Raw genomic sequence first — 18,380 nt, 5'->3', positions numbered from 1 at the left:
TCTAAACTGGTTCTTATTAGGGGGAATGGATATGATTTAAAAATCAGACATGGTGAAACCAGCTCTACCAATTTTGATAATTAGAAGGGTAAAGCTGTCATGATCTCGAAGACTGATATGAACACTGTTTAATTTCACATTTTTCAAATATACACATCATTGTCAGAAGCAAAAGAAGCAATAAGGAAAAACATCTTAGGACTAGCTGTGGACTGAGCTCCAGATCTTTGAATTTGCTCACACTCCACTTGTTCTGTGACATTGACTCAGTCGCTACCAGTATTCAATACACTAAATAGTATGTAATCGTTCTTCTAAGCAAGTACTTGTGACAGCCTTGATTTCATGGCATCTCACAAGCAGGCCAACAATGGAGATTAGTGACTCCAGAAATGATTGTGTTCGAATATGTGATCACCAAGAACCCAACTGTTAATGGGAGATCAATTTTGAGGATAAACAGACTGAGCTGTTTCAATCCTTCCTTCAAGCATATAGTACTTTGGATTTGGAATCTGATATGATACCTACCAATTAAGCCACAAGCTACACCTTGACATCACTAAAATGTTAAAATTAAACCTCCCTTCCTACAAAGCAAGAAATATGAAAATTTCTTATCAAGCTACTCATATATTACATAGCTGTTACAGCAGGTTTGGAACCCACCTAGTAAGTATGCAAAAGCCATAAATTGTTTTTCCACAATTTCAGACGTTTTTTGTGTACTGCTTCTTGCAAACAGGGCATACATCAAGGTAATAATCCTTATTGACCATAAGACTTTGAGGCAAAAATTCATGGTGCCCTACATCATCATGGTAATTGAAAATAACAGTGAGCAGAACTTTGACATTTGATTAAACTTGTTGTGCTTCTTTTTATCTTGGCTCTCCGGGGTGTTTGCATTGGGACGATTGGCCTTTGGTTTCGATGTCATAACCATTAACCCATGTTTTGTCACCAGTTATGACCCTTTTGAGAAAATCAGGATCATCATTGACGTCATTCAAGAGCTCTTGAGTGATGCTCATATGCAGGTTCTTCTGATGGAAACTGAGAAGTTTTGGAACAAACTTGGCTGACATGGGTCTCATGCCCAAAACATCTGAAAAAATTGCCAACCAATATGCCAACATCATCAGAAACTTCTCTTATGGTAATATGATGATTTTCCAAAACAATTTTCTTCACAGCTTCGACTTTATCTTCTGCTGTTGTGCTGGGGCATCCAGAGCAAAGTTTGTCATTGCCATCTTCTCGGACATCTTGGAAGAACTTGTACCACTTGTCAACTTCTTCTTCTTCTTCTTCTTCTTCTTTTTTTTTTTTTACTTAGAGCATATGCAGCGTATCCCACAGTCAACGTTTCAAGTGTTGTAGAGCACTTGATTCCATTTTTCACACAAAATTTTATGCAAATTCGTTGATCCATTTTTTATAATAATCGAAAATAGCTGAGTACACTACAACACGTCTAACCTTTCTATCTGTCAAAAACAAATGAAGTAGGCTGTACACTTAGAACTGTGAACATATCTTCATGACACGTGTATCAACCAAAAAAGGATTGATAATTGAATGTATGTTGCCCGCGCAATTTGAAAAGTCACCTTGCTTTTTGAACAGCCCTCATATATAACCCCTAAGTATAACCAATGTGACACAGAAACAGCATTACCACAAGAGTATCACCACTGTGTGGTTTAAAATCTCCTAGATCCAACAGGAGTGGAGATACAGGCTTATAGGCTGCCTTCCATGACAGACATGTTGTGTGACAACAGTACCGGCCAGTCAAATCAAGCTGCTTTGCCTACATGTCAGGGGGCAAGAGGCGGTTTGCTGGGGCCCCAACATGTAGGCCACCCTGGATGATAGGCATGTTATGTTGGAGTAGTATCAGTCTGTTTTATCAACCTGCTTTGCATGGCAGCCTGTATATCAGGAAGAAATAAATGATTTTCAAGCCCTTGATGTGTATCCTGGCCTGCATGGCAAGCATTTTGTGCAAGTAGTATTGGCCTGCTTGGTTGAACTGTATTGCAGGGCTTACACATGGCAATAAACATAGCTGGGGAGGTTGAGATAGGCAGTAGAGGCGATGGTCAATGCCTTTCACTACTGTATCCATTCGTTGCATCCCATTCGTGTGGATGTGATGCATGGGCCACAATTAGTGTTGCCAGGATGTAGATGTTGCAGCGCCTGCAGAACAAGGTGCTCAGGTAGAGCCTGCACGCCCCGCCACTCACGAGAATTGTCACTCTCCAGGAGGAAGCGGATAGGAGAAGAAGGAAACAGATAAGAGAGAGTGGAGGAGGTGGAGATGCATGAGGCAAGAAGAAGGTTTGAGAGGGTGATGGATAAGTGGGAAAGAAAGGGGCGAGGCAGAGATGGAAAGAAAGTGGAGGTGGAGATGGAAAGAGGGAGGGCAGGAGGATACAGTCAGAGAGAGGGGGCAAAGGAAATGGACAAATAGAGGTGGAGGAGGGGATGAAGAGAGAAAGAGAATGAGGAAGTGGAGATAGATAAGTAGTGGTGGGAGGATGAGGCTGACTGACAGAGGGAGAAAGAGGTGGACACAGAGAGGGGGAGGGTGGGGTGAGTTGACGGAGGAGGAGTGTTCAGTATGTGTGTCTATATCTCCTGATCAGCACTGAGGTTAAATGAACAGCTGTAGGCAATAGCACTAACAAACACCTCTGAATTTTCATTATCAGGAAAATGGAAAGAAAATGGTTCAACATTTTCTACATTATTGTTTATCTGACAAAGGCTATGTTATGAAGCATTTGTTTTATTTATAACAAAATTTAATAAATCATGAGAGAGTTGCCGGCGAGGATTTATAGTACCATCAATAGATACATATTAAAGTAAAAGGGAACTATCAGAACTAATAGTTCCTCAATCAGGGAGGAGTCAAGTCTGAGTAACCTGCTCCTTTCCTCCATGAAGAAGGAAATATTGGCTCCAAAGGCTTGGTAATGTATCCATTTTACTTTGATATATGTGTTCATTGGTGGAACTATACTTCATGCTTTCTGAGAGCAGGTACTGGCCAGTAATTCTGTCTCATAACTTATTAGTTTTCTCTACTGAATTTCTCTTCGTTATGAAAAATTTAGTGGCTGTAATCTGATAAGTATCTTAAGGATTGAGAGTCTACTAAATATAATACATAAAATTTATTGAAATTAATTCAATAGCTTGAACTGACAGCTTTTATTGGGCATGGTGGACATGAACCAAGTTTAATTTCAATTTCAATGAATATCCTCGTACTGCTACCAATTTACTTACCAAATTTTTAGATTTATGACCTTACGAGGTACCTGTTATAACTGCAATTTACCTATGACAGACATTTATAATTTTGAGGTAGAGTATCCTCATGAATTCACCAGTACCTTCGCTAACACCATTTTCACATTCTCAATGTGTGGAAACGAAGTTAATTTTCCTTCATCTTCTTGGTGATAACAGTATTAGAGTGAGTGAACTAAACTGAAATAAACACCACCCACAGATCAGGTCTCAGGGCCATTTTGACTGGCTGAATGCTGCCTACATGTTCAACATGAGAAATGATCTAAGACTGTGGGATATATTATCAGCATGTTGCCAATCCCTTTAGCCTTCATTGCAAGCATATGAATTCTGATGGTACTGTTGCATCTTTATTCAGGTAGCTCTTCATTTTGCCTCATGAGGCTGAGTAGACCTCTTTCTAGATCTTAATTTGAGGACATACCAGGAATCGAACGTGTATGATTCCACAGTGAAGGCAATGACGCTAACTGTATGACTACAGAGGTTGAAAAATTACATCACATGTGTGCCATTTCAGGGCTAATTGTTGCAGAGACAGTATACCCAATGCTGTGTCAGGGTGTAAAAATGATTATGACATTCCAATATCATCAAGCGTACAGCAGGGGAGCTCCACGAGCTGCCCTGTCTAGAAGTTCTGCCCCGTCTAGAAGTTCTGCTGCCATTTTGAGTTCTCTAAGTGATACACTTGACCACAAAATGGCTCTGGGGATGACTAACAGCACTTTGTACCGGTGGTTTCCTTGGACATAAAGGGCACTCAGTGGTGCAGTTTGTTGCCAGATTGTAGGAGCTTGTTGGTCAGCAGCTCCACCTGACAGCACTTGATGCCAACCATCTCTCAAGCCCATCTAAGTGATGGATCAGAGTTTGGGGACTGCTTATATTTACAGTTAACTGTTAATTGCAAATTTGTTGCAGGTCTTGGACCATGTCTTCAACAGGACCCACCTGTTGCAGACTTCCCTGCAGCTTTTGACTTTTCATCAGTTTCCAGGTGCAGTGGCCATCGCTTTAGATGAGTTCAATAGGTCCAGACCGGATGTGAGACGCCAACTTGCAGGCTGTCACTGAGGGCCATTTCTATCATAACAGTGTCAAATGCAACACAAAGTAGTTGGTCTATACTACTTTATACTGAAAAGGATGTGTCTTGGAAACAAAGGAAGATAATTTACACGTAAATATAAAACTTTTATAAATAGTGATTATTGTCACAAGCTGGCTTGTTTTAGTTTCTGGGTGTTTTGTTGTGGTTAGTAGTGGAGAAAAGAAATCACAAATGAGAAAATGTGAATAACTGATGCTTTAAAAATTACATGATAATGCCCAAGTTGAGCCTTGTGGTTTAAAACAGGTGTCTCCTGTGTTGTGCCAAATGGTGAGCACCTAAGAGAAGTCAGCTTTCAGCTGGATACAGATGTGGCAAATCAATGGTACCCAAACAGGAGGGGAGGGGGGGGGGGGGCACTGTCAGTCTTCTGTAACTGTAGACTGCGCACACTTCAGTAGTGCTGTGTGATGCAGTTGGAATATTGCCACAAGGAGTGAGGATCTTTGGTTAATCACCAAATCATGGAGATGGTAGAAACCTCTATAAAGGCAAGTCAGTCTCAAAGTGTGCTACTTGCAGATGGCCGTTGTGGCGATTTACTAATTAGTGGCCAACCCCTGGGACATCAGTGGATCCTATATGATTTAGAAACATTCCTAGCAGTTCATGTGGGTTACTGGGCAGTAATCACACCCAGACAACACAAGACACCTCATGTGGCTAATCCACTAGAGAGGTCTACAAAGACTGTACTAAAAAACATTAGTAATGGACCAGATGTATTTATTGTTACTAAAACAGAGGAAGTAAGGTTTGAGAAACTGTCACCTTTTTACATCAATAATGCATTAACGGGATTTGGTCACTAAAATCTGTTAAAAGGCCACAAGCCAGTACACTTCTAGTCAGGACAGCAACAGCTGCCCCAATAAGTAAGCTATTAAATGCTAAATCTGTAGGAGACTGTGCTTTAACTACAGAGTTACATACAGGCCTGAAGTACTGAATTATAGTAAAAGTGTTGTTAGCTGCAGGGACATACTGGAACTGGACACCAGTGACTGGCAACAGCAGTGGGAAAATGAAGGTGAGAATTACGTCAGAAAAATTATAAAAAGAGCACACAATGAGTTAGGGAACAAACTGTACTTAAGTTGATATTTAATGTACATCACTGTGGGATGCAAAGTGCTGGTGACACATTATAGATTCAGTTTGGTTACACACGAAGGAAACACTCCACTTGTGTGTGAACTAACTGCACTCATATGCCACGGATTAAAGAAATTCAACAGAAACAGCATTGGTGGTGGAACATACAGTTGAGAGAACATTTATCTTCAATTCAGACAGAAAAGGAGAAGCAAAAGGTGTTGTTTTGCTAAATTAGTTTTGTCACCATCCACAAAACCCAACAAATTGGCTATGAACAATTGTGCAGAAACATACAGTACAAAACCATTAGATCATACAACCTTGCTCTTGTCTGACAGATCTGACGGATAATGTAGAAAAATGTTCTAATAATCCTCCCATCCTCTGCAGCAAACTCCACTTTGGAAGAACGGAAGGGGAAAAAAAGAGAGCAACCACACCACTATGTTAGCTACCATATTACTGGGTTGAGGACACGAGTTGAGTTGTTATGACTTCGAGTGCAGGGAAAACTAATGTGCTTATGTCTCCGAGACACTCAATTTAAACTCCTCCCTCCCCTCGCATTACATGGCTACAAACTCCACAGAAATAGTGAAATAACAAAAGGAGAATTGGCTATGTTAGTGAACAATGTATATCTTAGTTTACAAGCAATCATTGTATCAGTGGACAGATATCATAGACCACTAAGTTCACTTTACATGCCCCACATGAAGTTCCAGATCAAGAGTCTTTCATAGCACACATTATTAAGTTACCTCAATGATACCTCCTACGTGGTGATTTTAACACACACGATGTGGTTTGGAGATCAGCAGCTACATGCCTCAGGGGTATAGCTATTGAGAACCTCTTAATGTCACTATATACGTCTATTCGTCAGGATTGGCAGAGTATGCACTTCAGCCCCGTAAAGGGTAGTTTGCTGGCTCGAAGCTAAGGGACTAAACAGCAAAGTCATCAGAATGTTAATCAAGAGTTAGCGTCAGCCATAAATTTGATCTAACTATTAATGTATGTAGGAGTGGTAAAACTGAGTTCTCTGAAGTAATATTGATGCCAGAGCTGCTAAATAACTTAAAAATACATAAAAGTACATGGGTATGGCCAGTTCACGAGTCAGAACAATAGAGGGGTATCCCAGGATTCATCTGTGGTGACAGAAACCTCTTGTGCATCAACCCAATAGGGAAGACAACAGTTGCAGAGTAAAGAACACCTTCTAACTGGGAGTTCTGCAACATTAAATGTGAGAAGGATGAAAACATAACGGATAACAGTTGGACTGACATTAAAATTAGGTAAGAGAAATAATCAGGTCAGGTGGTGGTCTGAATGTGACAGAAGTCATGCTTTCTATAGCTGCCCTGCACCCAATTCATTATCATCAAAGTATTAAACAGGGGAACAGCCCCCACTATTCACTGGAGTGTGCAACAGAAAAAGAACCTCCCCATTTAAAAGCAATTAAAACACATTAAACTGATGGATGACCAAGGCGGTTGGTAAAGTGAATAGGGTTGAAGGTCCCCCCCCCCCCCCCCCCCCCCATATGCAGCATGAGAACGGAGGTGCCCAAACCCAACCACCCTGCTCCACACCAACCCAAAAGTATTTTAAAAGTTTATATATGAGAATAAAAATAATATTCAAAGAGAAAACAGGGAGCCAGTTCAACTGCCCACAGGCTGTCGACCAATATTAGAAGTAAAAAATCCAAAAGACCATGTTTTGCATGCAGAGCCAGGAGGAGGTGGCAGTCCACAAGGATGTGAGGTAGAGTCTGTGAACCTCTGCAGCCACAATGTGTGAGTATCTTTTTACATAAAATAAAGCAATGAATTGATTTGGTATGATTTAAATAAGGAAACCTGCACCAGTTACTACGTTTTCATGCTTAGAATAATGTACTTCCACAAAAAAGTAACCAGTGCAGGTTTCATTATCTAAATCTTGAAAGACACAGCTGCAGGCTTTCTTGAAACATTGAATATGATGTACGAAATGAAATCAGATGTGACCGATGTGAAGATGACACAGGACAGTGGATTCCTTCAGGGAGAAACAGGAGGAGGAGCAAGCAGCAGTACTCTACCTTAGTAGTTCATAGAAGGGGATGGTGGCTCACCAGATGATGTTTCGACTCCAAGTGAGGAAACGTCTTGCCTGCACCCACAAATGCACACCTGTGATCATCAATGCAAATCTTGGGTGAGTAATTACTTCTCTAGCCAAATGGTTGGCCATTTCATTCCATGGGACAGCCCCATGACTTGGTACCCAGAGGAAGTATGATTAAGGTCAGAAGGAGGTCATGAATAGCACTTATCAAAGGGTGATGTACGGAATATTGATAAATAGTTTGGAGATTACTCATTGAGTCACTGCAAATTAAATTGCAGTTGAGGAAGGTCTGTTTAATAACATGTAGGGCTCTGTTAATGGCTATCAGCTCTGCCATAAAATACATGTTCCTGACAGCAAATATAGTTGTTAACCAGCAGGAGATGTAAAACCATATCCCATCCTATTCATAATGACACAAAAAGGTCATGAGAGTGAATGAAACATTAGGTCCTTGAAATAGATCAAATAGATTGGTACTAATGGGCCTTGAGGCTCAATCTAACTGGTGAGCCCACTCAATGGTCATCTCAAGGGGTCAATGTCCACTGTATGCAAAAAGAATTTTATAAGTTGGATGATTAGGAAATTCTGGGATGGTGATTGTATAAATGAGAATGAATTGGTACTGTTGGAACTGGGGAGTGGAGCAAGGAGACTACCTAGGGGATTAGTCCAGAAGGTGCCAGTAGCTAGTTTTACACCATTATGATGGCCTGTGTCCAATAATTTGAAAGCTGAAGATGCCACTGGCAACCATAATTTAAATGGACCAAGACCAGAGCCTGGTAAGTATGGAGGAAGGTAGCGCAATACACACTCTAAGAGGCAAGGAAGTAGAGAGTGTTAATCCTTCCACTTAAGTTGACAAATATGGGGCAGCCATATCAGCTTCTTATTGGAGAGGAGTCCCAAAAATCTAGATTATGCAGCAATGTCCAAGCTGTGGGTACCCAAGAAGAGTCATGGTCAGCACGGACAAGGGTACTCGACAAATGAACTAGCATCTTTGTGGGAGAGAACTGGAAGCTATGAAAAAGGGTTCAAGCAGACACACTCTGGATAGCACCTTTGAGCTAGCATTCAGCCAAGGCTACAGACTGGGAGTTATGCCAAATGCAAAAGTTGTCAACATACATTGTGGAGGTGACCAGTGGTTCCACAGAGATCACTAGCTAACTGATGACGACGAGAGATGGGGTAAAACTCAGCAGGAAGCTCTGCAGGAAATTTTCCCTGGGACCAGTGATTCCTAATCTTTCTTAGACCATTACCCCTGAGTGCAATTAGAGATTAGCTAGTACCACCCCTCCCCTCTCCTCCTCCGCATTTTCACCAACTTTAGCACCTAACTAAACTGTAGAATGAAAGACTTTTCTTAGAACACTTTTATTTTTAAAATGATGAAAGATGAATTATATTCAGGTGTGTGTGTGTGTGTGTGTGTGTGTGTGTGTGTGTGTGTGTGTGTGTCGCAAGTGCTATCCGCTACTCCTTTCCAGGTAAGAAAGCTGTCTATTCACAGGGGGAATGGATACTTGTTACAAAACACACTTCCCTTGCATTACTCCTCTCCAATGCAGCATATGCTTGACTTGCACACTGTAACACCATTTAAAATCAGCCAAGTTAAAATGTGTGCACTATACTTACTGTTTGTAAATCAATTGACAGCTCCATTCCTTACTTCTGAACTGGCAGAAATTGTAAATCTTCAGGCTTTTAATGTTTTGTGTCTGACCACAGTAATGAACAATAATAGTAATAATAATATTGTGTACAGCACTATTATAGCCCTTATGTAATTACTGCTGTGTCGTGCTGTCAATTAATTCATTTATCTGTTTTGAAGTGAGTTATGAAACAATTTCTGGACAGTTGCAGGTACTATTTACAGCTTTTAGAATACATTTTCTTGAGATATTTAGCTTTTGTTATTATATGTTTATCTTGTATCATCAGTGATGTATGGCACAAAGCACAACATACAGGGTGAGTCACTAACTATTGCCACCAAGAACAACTCCAAAAGTATGACAGTAGCTGAAAAGTTTGTGGGACAAACATTTCATAGGACAACGAGGGCCATAATTTGATGTTGGTTTTTGTTGCTAGGTGGGGTCGCCTTAGAGATATGGAGGTAAACTTCGTTTTTTTAAATGGGATGCTAGTTTGGTACTTATTTTCTGATATCGGCTATCGAGACGAATCCAACAATTGTAACAGTAACTTCTTTGAAGGTCAATGAAGGTCACAAAGATGGCATGAACGTCTACTTACAGAAGGTGTTCGAAGTGATGAACATTGGTATCAATGCAGTGCTGCAATCTTCTCATCATGGATTGAGTGGTATTCCTTATCACTTCGGTACTTATTGAAGCACAAGCTCTGACAATTATCTCTCATATATCATAAAAATAGTAAATATTCACCGAATACAGTGTATCCATCCAACATGCCATTGACACCAAAACACCATTTGATGGTTTCGCAATACAGCACTAATAGGAACAGTAAGACTAATATCATTGAATCAAGCGAATGTGAATCATATATTCCTTCGAAAGTTATCCCGCAAAGGAAAGTTACTAATGAGGAAACGGAAATTGGTACTCCTGCCACTGTGGTTCGAGGCCCTTGTGTTTCTACGCGTCAAATTGCAAGGGAATCTGGCATGAGTCAGAGTAGTGTTGTTCATGTTCTGCATTGCCATAAATATCATCCTTACCATATTTGTCTCCACTGGTATGGATTGTATGCATCACACTGAATTCTGCCGATGGACTCAACTTCAGTATTTACTGACACGGATACATTCACGAACCACGGAAATGTTAATTTGCATAACATGCATTATTGGGCAACCAAAAATCCATGTTGGCTGCGGCAAGTTGCACACCAAAAACCATGGTCAGTGAATACATGGTGTGGGATGCTGGAGGACAGAATTATAGGCCCCTATTTCATTAAAGGAAATGTTAATGGTAGGAAGTACATTGCTGCAAGAAACTTTAGGTCTCTTATTAGAAGAAATAACTTCAGGAACAAGGAACAGAATATGGTATCAACATGATGGGTGTGTGGCACATTTTTCACTGATGGCTAGAAATGAGTTGCAGAGACAATTCCCAATTTGAAACTTCTTGGCAGATTAGAACTGTGTGCCGGACCGAACCTCGAACTCGGGACCTTTGCCTTTCGCGGGCAAGTGCTCTACCATATGAGGCACAACTCGCGCCCCATTCTCACAGCTTTACTTCCGCCAGCAACTCGTCTCCTACTTTCAAAACTTCACAGAAGCTCTCCTGTGAAGGCAAAGGCAAAAGTCCCGAGTTCGAGTCTTGGTCTGGCACACAGTTTTAATCTACCAGGAAGTTTCATATCAGCACACACTCCGCTGCAGGGTGAAAATCTCATTCTAATTCCCAATTTGTTGGATTGCACACGGAGGCGATGTGAAGTGGCCAGCTCATTCAACAAACATGATGCCTCTGGATGTTTTTCTTGTGGAGAATCGTAAAAGACATTGTTTATAAAGACGTTAAAACTACATCTGAAGATATGCAATAGAGAATTGTCAGAGCATGTGCTTCGATAAGTGCCGAAGTGATAAGGAATGCCACTCAATCTATTATAAGAATATTGGAGCACAGCAATGATACCAATGGTCATCACTCTGAACACCTTCTGTAAATGGACGTTCATGCCACCTTTGTGACTTTCGTTGACCTTCAAAGACCTTACTGTTACACATCATTGGATTCGTCTCAATAGCCGCTATCAGAAAAAAGTAACAAGGTATGCTATAGCATCCCAGTTAAAGAAAACACAGTTGAGCTTCATATCTCTGAAGCGATCCCGCCTAGCAACAAGAAACCAACATCATATTATGGTCCTCGTTGTCCTATGAAATGTTTGTCCCACAAACTTTTCAGCTACTGTCATAGTTTCGGAGTTATTCTTGGTGGCAATAGTTAGTAACTCACCCTGTATGTTGTGCTTTGGGCCAAACATCACTGATTATAAAAGCTAAACATATAATAACAAAAGCTAAATATCTCAAGAAAATGTATTCTAAAAGCTGTAAATAGTACCTGCAGCTGTCCAGAAATTGCAGTTGTCCAGAAAATAAGTACCAAACTACAGCATCCCATTAAAAAAAATTAAGTTCACCTTCATATCTCTAAGGTGAGCCCACCTAGCACAAAAAACCAATATCATATTATGGCCCTCATTGTCCCATGAAACTTTTGTACCACAAACTTTTCAGCTCCTATCATACTTTCGGAGATATTCTTGGTGGCAATAGTTAGTGACTCACCCTGTATATGTGTAGTGGGTGGACTATGTGAGGAATCTGTAACCTCCACTGCATCAATGATGATAACTGAGGAAGAGTAATTATTCATAACTTACATAATCAATATTAGAGTGTTACAAAATTGTGATAATATTAATGATCTTTTGAAAATAATTTAGTTTCACAACTGAAACAGAACCAAACGTTTAGTTTTTACCCCTCAAGTTGGAAACCACTGTCTTAGAGCCATGGCGAGCTGAGTGATGTACCAACTCTAACCTGAAATGACTAGTGGGATAAAAACTCATGAATAAAAATCAGTAGGGAGCCTTGACAGCTCCAGTCATTGAGAGTAAGTAAAATGTGATGCTGTCAAGTAGTGGTGTACGCCTTACATAGGTCCAAAAAGACTGGTGAGAGGTGTTGGTGTTAAGACTATTGGATTGCTGTTTCAACCTACCCGGATGGTCAGTTGTTGATCAGCCCTCCCCAAAAATACTCTGATAGGTGGACAAAAGGCACCGTGATTCAAGTACCCATGTTACCATCTTTTCTAGCAATTTGTAGAGCACTTTGGTGAGGTTAATTTGTTAGTAGCAGTTGATGGATGTTGCGTTTTTGCCTAGTTTAAGAATGAGGACCACGATACTATCTGGCTACTGAAAAGGGAAAACACCTTCTCGGCAAATATGGTTGAAGACCCTGAGTAGGTGGAATATTGGATCATCTGATTACTAATCAGATCCAGGACTGGAACCATATCTTGTGACAGTCAAGATCTTGAAGCAGTTCCCAGTCAGTGAAAGGTTCATTACATAATTCAGCTTGATGAGAGGTAAAGAATAAAATGTCTTCAACTTGTCTTTTATGTATTCAAAAGTTATGTGAGTAAGAAGAGGATACCGATGAATTCACAAAATGTATAATGAGGTATTCGACAGAACTGATGGATTGGTAAATATACCACCATGACAGAGGAGACCTGGGACAGTTGTTATTATTTGGCAGCCTAGTAGACTATGGTGCTTAGCCATAATACCTAGGATGAAGAGGCATACATTCTCAAGGAGAAGAAATTCCACTCCCAGCATCTCTTCTTACTGCATCTAATTAGATGGTGAGCCTTAGTATGGAGTTGCTTGAAATCGATGTTAAGGATTGTCTGTACAGGATATCACCTGAGATACTGCAGGGTCCTTTGGCCATCCTGAATAGCTCTTGCAAAGTCTTTGGTCCACCACAGCTTCAGCTGGTAGTGGAGTTGACCTGTAGAAAGTGCAACCTGACAGGGGGGTGTAGGTGATGGCAAAGGTATACAATTACCAGTTGCCTCTTCAAAGAGGCCATGCAATAAGTAGTTTGGCAGCGGTGACAAGGAAATGACAGGATCTCTAGAAAGTTGACACTGCATAAAGACCGTCATGCAGTGACCATTGCAGGAAACCCGCGAGACTGGGGGAAGAGACTGTAACGTTAATAGCCGAGAAGGTGTCACGAGCAGCACTAAAGTGGGCATTAATATAGTCATTGAGGATAAGCAGCTCAAGATCAGAAAACAGTTGGTGAATCAGAAGGCCCTTATAGATGAAGCGATATGGTGTGCACTGAAAGCCACAAGTAAGAAATAACGTGGAGAGTGTTGTCATATTCAGGTAGTCACCTCAAGGTAAGTGACATGCCTGGAAGTAAACATTACAAGGAGTGATTGCAGGGGTTATTTTCACTTGCACTGCTATGGCTTCCTACACGTTATAGAGGAGAATCTACTCTTTGATGATATTTGTGTGAATCAATGTAGAGAGTCCTCTACATGCTCTCTTGAAGCCAGTATGTTTCCAACATAATGCGTGATAACCTGTAAGTGTTGGAGAATGGTCTTCACTGAAGTGTGATTCTTGGAGAGCAACATAAATTGCAGAACAAGAGGAAACTACCTGTTATAGTTCTGGCAGTTGATGGTAATATACACTGCAGTTCCACTGGATCTTCATGTCGAGGGTGTCCTGTTAGGCATGAAAGGGCAGGAAGATAGTCATGCTCCAAGATCAATGTCTGTCACCAGTGGTGGTAGAAAAACATAAATGCACACCAGTTCCGATTCCTTCAGCATGGGGGGATCTGGAACCTCTAGAGCCATCAGAGGAGCTTTCTCCCTAAGGTCACCGGAGTAGTCTTCTTCCAGGTGTTATTCTTTTTCTATTTCACAATTCTTGGCAATTGAGAATCTTTCGAGTATTTATCCACTGTCGGTGTAGGAAACAAGGAAGTGCGAGTAGTCCTGGCACCCAAGGACCATGGCTACTTCAGCCACTTAGTGATCTCAGGTTGGTGGATTTCTGGTGAGAGGGAACCCGAAAGAAAGTTCTATCAGTGGTAGATGCCAGAGGGAATGCTGCTTCTTTAGATACGTACAGGAGTTGTACCCAAAGATGGTGCCACAGTAGCCTCGAGAGGAGAGGGCCCAGTGCCCCCATCATCAAGTTTATTTGCTCCACTACTAGAGGTCAACAATGAGGGAGTAAATACGACACGTACTGCAAATGACCTGGCTCCAGTTGTGGCAAAAGTTGATATCAATGGGAATAGATAGAAAAAATTATATTTTTTCTGAGCTTCAAAATATGAGAGACAATCTGTAACCTCCAGTTCCTGGATTGTGCATTCCTTTGCATACTTCAGGAATTGGGGAGAGTCATTCCAGCAATTGATACAGACAGCTGGTAGCACATATAGTGAAATTTCAAAATTGGGCACTTGGAAGACATATGCTTAAAGTGCTGGAATCTAAGTACTACATCAGGGGTGGAAAATATGGCTTGATACTGCAGTGGTAAAACATGATTTTGACCTCCACTGATCCCCCTCAAAAGTGAGAACGAATGCTCTGGTGTCAACCTTGTTGTCTGGTCTCAATGTACACAACACATAAAGAAAGCCCTTGTCTTTTCATATGTTCAACTATATACAACATTATGTCCAAGTGAAAAATTGATCCTTGTACCATGCTTGGGTTCTTAGGAGGTGTTGCAGTATGTCACCAAGCTGTTTACAAAAGAGTTACACCTGAAACAGGCGAGGATATGCTGTCTTAAGATGGAACTGCTTCAGAATTTACAAAGGGAAGAAAGTTCACCAAACTCCACTAAGAACATTGGCTAGTAGAGAGGAAGTGCACTCAATCTGTTTGGGTACAAACCAACAACTGATGGTAGTGTCTGCAACTCACTTGGCTCTGTTTTCCTCCCATGGTATGGCCAAGGAGGGAAAGTTCCTAGGTGCATAATGATCTAAAGTGAATTGAGGTCTGCTGGAAGAGAGGTCTGCTGTCAAGAGACTTGAGGCCACCAGCTAATAACTGTGCTCATTTCTTGCTGTCAAATATTCACCACGATGCTGTCTACTTCAAATGAGGGGTTTGCCCATTGGTGTCACTTAGCCAGAGCAAAGGCCACTTTGCATGATGGCCAGTGCTTTGAGTCCGAGGGTACCCAACTGGAAAAACACTTTCTCCTTGGCATGTGAGAGAGGTGATAGCTCAGGGATCAATAGTGCAATACCTGCATGGTCAAGGGGCTACTGCCATGTAGGTTCCTGAAGACTTGCAAATGCACTGGTAACACGCTGTAAAAGAAGTTTGAGAAGATAAAACTCAAATGTGGGGATTGACCATAAGTTAATCAAAATATATGGTATAAAATAAAGTGATCAAAGAGGGGAAAACCATAATCAGCATCCTACAAGTGAGCTGGGTTGCCAACAGAGAATCTGTCCTAGAGAGTAAGTCAGAGAAAAATATACAGGGTGATTCAACAAGAATACCACAACTTTAGGAATTTAAAACTCTGCAACAACAAAAGGCAGAGCTAAGCACTATCTGTCGGCGAATTAAGGGAGCTATAAAGTTTCATTTAGTTGTACATTTGTTCACATGAGGCGCTGTTGACTAGGCGTCAGCGTCAGTTGATTCTAAGATGGCGACCGCTCAACAGAAAGCTTTTTGTGTTATTGAGTACGGCAGAAGTGAATCGACGACAGTTGTTCAGCGTTCATTTCGAACGAAGTATGGTGCTAAACCTCCTGATAGGTGGTGTATTAAACGTTGGTATAAACAGTTTACAGAGAATGGGTGTTTGTGCAAAGGGAAAAGTTCTGGACGGCCGAGAACGAGTGATGAAACTGTAGCACGCATCCAGCAAGCATTTGTTCGCAGCCCAGGAAAATCGACTCGCAGAGCTAGCAAAGAGCTGCAAATTCCACAATCAACTGTATGGAGAGTCCTACGAAAAAGGTTAGTTATGAAACCTTATCATCTGAAATTGGTTCAAGCACTGTCTGCATCTGATAAGATTAAAAGAATCGATTTCTGTGATTTTATCCTTGCTCAAATGGAAACAGATGAATCTTTCGTTTCAAAGGTTGTGTTTAGTGATGAAGCAACTTTCCACACTAACGGGAAAGTCAACCATCACAATGTCTGTATATGGGGCACTGAGAATCCGCGGAAAACAACTCAGTATGAACGTGACTCGCCTAAGGTGAACGTTTTCTGTGCCATTTCAGCCAATAAAGTTTTTGGTCCCTTTTTCTTTGAAGGTGCTACTGTAACTGGACTACAGTATCTGGAGATGTTAGAGAATTGGCTGTTCCCTAAGCTCGAACAAGAAGCACAACAATTCATATTTCAGCAGGATGGAGCGCCACCACATTGGCACTTATCTGTCTGTAACTACCTGAACGTCAACTACCCGAGGCGATGGATCGGCCGCCAGGCAGCCCGTGACAGAGCACTTCATCATTGGCCTCCAAGAAGCCCTGGTCTTACCCCCTGCGATTTTTTCTTATGGGGGTATGTTAAGGATATGGTGTTTCGGCCACCTCTCCCAGCCACCATTGGTGATTTGAAACAAGAAATAACAGCAGCTATCCAAACTGTTACGCCTGATATGCTACAGAGAGTGAGGAACGAGTTGGAGTATCGGGTTGATATTGCTCGAGTGTCTGGAGGGGGCCATATTGAACATCTCTGAACTTGTTTTTGAGTGAAAAAAAACCTTTTTTAAATACTCTTTGTTATGATGTATAACAGAAGGTTATATTATGTTTCTTTCATTAAATACACATTTTTAAAGTTGTGGTATTCTTTTTGAATCACCCTGTATAGTCAAACAGCAAAACTGCAGCACACAAAAGGAAAAAGTACTGCAACAGCTTGTGGCTCATGATTGCCATGCACATACTCACAAAAAGAGTTGTGGTCCCACCAGGGAGGCCCTGCAATGGGATTGTTCATAGCTATTCATCTCTCGGTACATTCTACAGCCCACACACAAGCAGCTCAATGGGATGACTTGTACATTACTGGCCAGTTACTGAACTGGTTTCAACTGCCAGACAGAGCAGTGCCTGAAAAGGTGACTGCCATTATGGGTGCTCAGAAGGTGGACTTGACAAAACAATGCCAGCTTGAACACAGAGACAGCATCCAGAAACCGGTGGATCATTTTACCAATAGGATGCAACATACAGCTGAAGAATCCAAATCACAGTCCACCAGTCAACTACAAATGCCACCTACCCTGTGATATAGTGGCGAATGCCACTCTGCATTCCGACAAGTGGGTTGCTCTACGAGAGTCCAAAAGCAAGCCAATTGCAGAGAACTTTCCAGTCTTTCAAGTAGTGAGGAAGCCTACAAGACATAGTCGACACAGTGGTAGAACATATCAGCAAAGTTACTGCCACTGCCACACAGGATCCAGATTTTCAACACAGATGTGTGCGTGTGCGTGTCTGCCTGCCTCCCCAGGGTTTTTAAGATACTGCTATAAATTTATTTCTTGTTGAATTTTTTCTGTTTGTTACAGACAATAAACTTCTTTTCTTCACTACTCGCATAATTTTGATGTAATTAAATCTTTATATATGCAAAAGTCAAACAATGGAAAATCCGGGATGGCATGTAACAATAGTGTGAAAAAGAAAGTTGCTACTCACCATAGCAGATAGGCACAACAAAAAGACTGCCACAAATATAGCTTTCAGCCAGTAAGGCCTCTGTCAAAATTAGACATCAAACACGCACACGCACACACACACTCATACAAATGCAACTCAATATACACGACTGCAGTCTTCGGCACATGAGGCCACACTCAGTGTGGTCTCAGGTGCCTGAGACTGCAGTTGTGTGTGTGTGCTCACTGGCCAAAAGCTATATTTGTGCCAGTCTTTTTGTTGTGCCTATCCGTGACTCAACATCTCCACTATATGGTCAGCAGCAACTTTCCTTTTTATAATATTATTATATGCAAAAATAATGTGCTTGGAATATGTTGCCTTATCACTGTGCACAAACTGATCTAGCTCCCCAGTGATTACTTGTGAACTGATTTTTTATAAAAAGGCAGC

At 41.3% G+C, this 18,380-nt stretch overlaps 1 protein-coding gene across 12 annotated transcripts in view; it reads right to left on the bottom strand.

The window, feature by feature from the left end:
* The window catches only part of LOC126337548 (peptidyl-prolyl cis-trans isomerase FKBP35-like), a 37,795-nt gene that overhangs the window by 6,207 nt on the left and 13,208 nt on the right, over positions 1 to 18,380 (bottom strand). Inside the window, exon 1 of one of the 12 annotated variants that reach the window (XM_050001487.1) lies at positions 9,326 to 9,407. The exons of the other annotated variants lie outside the window; for them this stretch is intronic. The gene's annotated coding sequence lies outside the window, so the exon portion shown is untranslated. Of the gene's footprint in view, positions 1 to 9,325; positions 9,408 to 18,380 lie in introns of those variants that run through there. 12 annotated transcript variants of the gene reach the window in all.

This window comes from Schistocerca gregaria, chromosome 1 (genome assembly GCF_023897955.1).
Source record: "Schistocerca gregaria isolate iqSchGreg1 chromosome 1, iqSchGreg1.2, whole genome shotgun sequence".
Lineage (NCBI taxonomy): Eukaryota > Metazoa > Arthropoda > Insecta > Orthoptera > Acrididae > Schistocerca > Schistocerca gregaria.
The sequence above is the reverse complement of the archived record's forward strand: the minus strand, read 5'-3'. Positions and strand labels throughout refer to the sequence as shown.